The sequence below is a fragment of the Pelophylax lessonae genome (assembly GCF_965119305.1).
Source record: "Pelophylax lessonae genome assembly, chromosome: 4".
In the NCBI taxonomy this organism is placed as follows: Eukaryota; Metazoa; Chordata; class Amphibia; order Anura; family Ranidae; genus Pelophylax; species Pelophylax lessonae.
The window spans coordinates 272,367,158-272,373,157 of record NC_138771.1 but is presented as its reverse complement, the minus strand read 5'-3'; the positions used below and the strand labels follow the sequence as shown (position 1 = coordinate 272,373,157).

Sequence of the window (6,000 nt, the reverse complement as noted above, 5' to 3'; positions counted from 1 at the left end):
ATACTATTCCAGGGAGTGCACTTTCCTGGAAAACAAAATATGAAAGATTGTGAACAGGAGCATAAAAAAAAGAAATGCAGGATAGAGGACAAAAGTTAGTTATTATATGAACGTTTCCAAAACTTCTACACTTCTGGTCCTTATGGGTAATTTTTATTCTTTTGAAAATAACTTTCTATGTGTGTGCAGCTTCTTCCCTTCCTCAGTCAGTTATTGCTGTGAAACCATTCAGCTTCTTCGATGTCTTCAAAGCCAGAAGAAGTAACCAATAATGTCCTCAGATTCCCTACTGCTATTTGTGTGCTGAAATGGAGTTGCAAAGAGAGCCCATGGCGACAGGGTCGGCACTACTGCTAGGCGAACTAGGTAGCCACCTAGGGCGCGCTGCCAACTAGGGCGCACTGCCAACTAGGGGGGGGGAGGACCATGGCCACTGGTTTCCCTACTCTCTGTCGGCTTCCTAACAACCCCGCTTCATCAGCTTCCTGACCAAGATTGACGCCCACTACGAGGGCCTGGAGGTGGTCTCCCCAACCAAGTTTGAGGTGGTGTTCTACCTCAACCAGATGGGGGTCTTCAACTTCATGGATGACAGCTCCCTGCCAGGCTGAGCATATCCCTGTGGGTAGAATTCAACATGGCCTCTGGCTACCTCTCCACCAGGAAGATCTGCTCCTGCTTCCAGACTTTGGTGGCCCAGGCCATGGACAAGTGCAGCTACTGGGACATGGTGAAGATGATCCCTGACACCAGCGAGGTCCGCCTGTGGATCTGGGAGCACTATGTGGTGCAGATAACCCCGGCCTTCAAGTGCACATGCATCTGGCCCCTTAGTGCGTCTCAGTGTCTCCTCCCCCACATCCCCTGGCAGGGCCCCAACAGGGTGGCAGAGGTCAAGGCGGGGGGCTTCGACCTGCTCTCCAAAGAGTGCTACTCTGGGCAAGCAGAGCTCCACTGGGAGCGATGCCCAGGTGCTTCAGTTCGCCAAGGCCAAGAACTGGCTGTTACTGGGGGGCTGCAGGAACAAATGTCTGTCCATCCTGAAGACTCTGTGGGACACTAAAAATTATGGATTGACCCTCTGCACACTGCTACACCCTTTCCAGCAAACTATGCAATGAAAAACAGGAATATTTAGTTCACATATATTGCAATACATGTTTAAGCTGACCAACTGCGTCAAAGTAATCCTTCTTATGGCCAGTCCTACACTGCCTTGGCACTGCAAATGCTACGGGGGACACCATGCCAACATGGGGCAAAAAGACCCTGCGGGACAGACACATGGAACTGCCCGGGCAGCCGCTCAACAACTATCAAACCTTCAAAGGGTGGGACATGGTGGGACTTTTACTTGCACAGGAGGTGAGAGGTGACTCTGCCCTTCCAAACATTGTGAATCAAGTCACACGAGAAGCAATCAGACTTAAGAAAATCAAGTTACCTTTTCATAATGAAACGTAGCAACTTTGTACATATAGTTTAAATAATTTTTTGTTCACTTTGTGACAAACATTCAGGCAAAAAAAAATAATAATAATAATAAAAAGAAAGTTGCTACGTTTCATTATGAAAAGGTAACTTGATTTTCTTAAGTCTGATTGCTTCTCGTGTGACTTGATTCACAATGTTTGGAAGGGCAGAGTCACCTCTCACCTCCTGTGCAAGTAAAAGTCCCACCATGTCCCACCCTTTGAAGGTTTGATAGTTGTTGAGCGGCTGCCCGGGCAGTTCCATGTGTCTGTCCCGCAGGGTCTTTTTGCCCCATGTTGGCATGGTGTCCCCTGTAGCATTTGCGTTTTTTATTATTATTATTTTTTTTTGCCTCAATGTTTGTCACAAAGTGAACAAAAAATTATTTAAACTATATGTACAAACTTTCTCCTTTACAAGTTTATCAAGGTTAAATGTATTATAGTGCCAACATCAGCCTGTGCCCAGCAGCTGACACATTGAAACCAGAAAAAGACCAATAAAAAAACAACAAATATAACTTCAGATATTTGTCTTTATACAGTATCTCACAGAAGTGAGTACACCCCTCACATTTTTGTAAATATTTTATTATATCTTTTCATGTGACAACACTGAAGAAATGAAACTTTGCTACAATGTAAAGTAGTGAGTGTACAGCTTGAATAACTGTAAATTTGCTGTCCCCTCAAAATAACTCAACACGCAGCCATTAATGTCTAAACTGCTGGCAACAAAAGTGAGTACACCCCTAAGTGGAAATGTCCAAATTAGGCCCAAAGTGTTCATATTTTGTGTGGCCACCATTATTTTCTAGCACTGCCTTAACCCTCTTGAGCATGGAGTTCACCAGAGGTTCATAGGTTGCCACTTCCACTCCTCCATGATGACATCACAGAGCTGGTGGATGTTAAAGACCTTGCGCTCCTCTACCTTAAGTTGGGGATGCCCCACAGATGCTCAATAGGGTTTAGGTCTGGAGACCTTCTTGGCCAGTCCATCACCTTTACCCTCAGCTTCTTTAGCTAGGCAGTCATCTTGGAGGTGTGTTTGTGGTTGTTATCATGTTGGAATACTGCCCTGTGGCCCAGTTTCCGAAGGGAGGGGATCATGCTCTGCTTCAGTATGTCACAGTGCATGTTGGCATTCATGGTCCCCTGAATGAACTGTAGCTCCCCAGTGCCAGCAGCACTCATGCAGCCCCAGACCATGACACTCCCACCACCATGCTTGACTGTAGGCAAGACACTCTTGTTTTTGTACCTTTCACCCGGTTGCCACCACGCTTGACACTATCTGAACCAAATAAGTTTATCTTGGTCTCATCAGACCACAGGACTTGGTTCCAGTAATCCACGTCCTTAGTCTGCTTGTCTTAAGCAAACTGTTTGGGGGCTTTCTTGTGCATCATCTTTAGAAGAGGCTTAATTCTGGGACTACAGCCATACAGACCAATTTGATGCAGTGTGCAGCATGGGGTCTGAGCACTGACAGGCTGACCCCCCCATCCCTTCAACCTCTGTAGCAATGCTGGCAGAAATCATACCTCTATTTCCCAAAGACAGCCTCTGGATATGACGCTGAGCACGTGCACTCAACTCCTTTGGTCGACCATGGTGAGGCCTGTTCTGAGTGGAACCTGTCCTGTTAAACCACTGTATGGTCTTGGTCACCGTGCTGCAGCTCAGTTTCAGGGTTTTGGCAATCTTTTTATAGCCTGGGCCATCTTTATGTAGAGCAACAATTATTTTTTTCAGATTCTCAGAGTTCTTTGCCATGAGGTGCCATGTTGAATTTTCAGTGACCAGTATGAGAGAGTAAGAGCGATAACACAAAATTTAACACACCTGCTCCCTATTCACACCTGAGACCTTGTAACACTAACGAGTCACATGATTCCAGGGAGGAAAAATGGCTAATTATGCACAATTTGGACTATTTCACTTAGGGGTGTACTCACTTTTGTTGCCAGCGGTTTAGACATTATTGGCTGTGTGTTGAGTTATATTGAGGGGACATGAAATTTACACTGTTATACAAGCTGTACACTCACTACTTTACATTGTAGCAAAGTGTCATTTCTTAAATGTTGTCACATGAAAAGATATAATAAAAATTTTACAAAAATGTGAGGGGTGTACTCACTTTTGCAAGCTATTGTATATAAGAACAGAGAATGCATCCAGTGTGTAGGAATGTCAGAGTGCTTTGTGGTGTCTGAAATAATTTTAATAAACCCTGTTTTATTTATCACTCCATTACATTCATCAAACAGAACGAAGCTTAGAGAACTATACAAATGTATAAAGAGCTGGATTGGAATTATAGTATATTAAGTAATTTAAAGTGTATTGAGTAAAGTAAAGACTGTACAACCAGGGCCAGCCTTACTGCTAGAAAAATAGATAATTTATATTTGGTTAACCACTTCCCGCAAACTAACGTTCATGTACGTTGGCTTGCAGAAGTGGTTGTACCAGGATGATGCCTGGTACCGTTTTTTAGAGCCGCTCGGCCGTTATCCCAGTGAGCGGGAGGGGACGTCCCCCCTCCCGCCGCCTTCCACAGCTCTGCCTGGGTCTCCCGTCCCCCTGGGGGATGTGTCGGCTGGTTGGAGTATCATGTAACCTGAAAGCATCATCACAATGTCACTTCTGGTTTACTCGGCTGCCAATGGCGCAGATTTAAAAACAGTCAGTATTCAAAAATGCAGATTTCAACATTTTGAATACTTTGAAGTGCAGTGGAGGGGGTCAGTGTTAAAAATAAAAAATTAAATAAAATAAATAGGAAAAAAAGACAATTTTAAAAGCGCCCCTGTCCCCGTGAGCTCACGCAAGAAAGAAAATGCATACGTAAGTCGTGCCCGGCAAATTAAAACAGTGTTCAAATCACACATCTGAGGTATCCCTGCGATCGCCAGAGCGAGAGCAATAATTCTCCAAAAAGATCTCCTCTGTAACTCTAAACTGGTAACCGTTAAAAACATTTTAAAGCGTCCCCTATGGAGATTTTTAAGTACTGTAGTTTGTCGTCATTCCACCAGTTCCACAAAAATTGGGCTAACTTTAATTTTTAGTTTTTTTAAATGCAGTGAATTTTATTTTTTTACAAAAAAATTGCATTTGAAAGACCGCTGCGCAAATACCGCGTGACAAAAAATATTGCAATGACCGCCATTTTATTCTCCAGAGTCTTTGCTAAAAAAAAATATGTATGTGTGTATATATATATATATATATATATATATATATATATATATATATAATGTTTGGGGTTTCTAAGTCATTTTCTAGCAAAAAGTGCTGATTTTAACTTGTAAACAACATGTGTCAGAAATAGGCTTGGTCCTTAAGTGGTTAATTATTGTTTTTTGGTTAATATTGTTGTATTACAATTTTCTGCTGTTTTTAAACATTTGTAAGTTTTTTTTTATTTGGGGTTGATGGCACGAGTAGCTGGTCTTGCCTAGGGTGCCAAATAGTCTAGCACTGGTCTTGCATGGCGAGTGAAGAATCTCAGAGAGTCTGCTGCAAGTCAGTTTTGGAAAGGAAAGGATGTGAATGGCAAACATAATGTTTATGTATCTGCAGATCTACATTCCTTAATTTGCACATTATTCAACAAGACATAGCAAAACAAAACAAAAAAAAAACACCAAATACAAGAATGTAGGGGAGTTTTATACATTAGTAAATCTCTGGATACTGGAGCATGTGACCCCCTTGCTGGGTCACCCTGCTGGGATTCTCCCTGGACTAGGAACCTATCATTACTGGACTCTTGCTGAATGAACTTTGCTTCTTTGGAAGGTATGAACATTGCAGCCTGTATTAGTTAGAGCTGAACTCTGTTTTATGTAGTGTGCTGTTGAACTGTGTTGCTGAATGCTTAGTAAAGTTGTATTAACGGTTCCAAGCCTGGTCTTGGTATTTAAAGGGGTTTAAGGTGGTACATGGTGTTTCAGAAGAACAGAGCTTGTTAAACACACACAATGTGCAAGTAGAAAGCCATTAAGAAGGGTTAACTTGGCAGAAGAGTTGGAGGAGGGATGTAGCTGCCAGGGGTAACCAAGAAGTGGTGGGAAGTGTATAGCATTGTATGAAGCATGGTACCTGCCACAGGTGACAGGTCCTCTGGTAGCAAGGGGACAGTGGTCTAGCCTCCCACCCTAAAGGTCAGTTTCCCAAGGCATCTGGGATCGAACCCGCGCTCCTGAGCTCTTGTGTACCTGACCGCTCGGAGGGACCACATTCTGTCACTGGGAGTGAGGTGGCAGAGGTACGCTGGACTATTGGAAAGGGCATGGGTCCAGCAGTTTTCCTCCTACATGCAAACACCTGACAGCAAAGTATGTATTGTCTCAGGAGATGAGCACACAGTTTAGGGCTCATCTTTAAGCTCGGGTACCGCCCGTTGGACCTTCACATGAACACGGCCCCTCCTGATCCCAGGTATTGATGAGCCCGCACTCGCAAAAGGTACCCCTGCGTGCAGAGCAAAGTGCCCCCCAACACACATACACGT

General features: G+C 43.8%; 1 pseudogene across 1 annotated transcript; it reads left to right on the top strand.

The window, feature by feature from the left end:
* Positions 1-470: 470 nt before the first annotated feature.
* Positions 471-1,464, top strand: LOC309554582 (protein mab-21-like 2; annotated as a pseudogene). The gene is made up of 2 exons: positions 471-1,051; positions 1,269-1,464. The product of its transcript is annotated as a protein mab-21-like 2 (transcript).
* Positions 1,465-6,000: the final 4,536 nt, after the last annotated feature.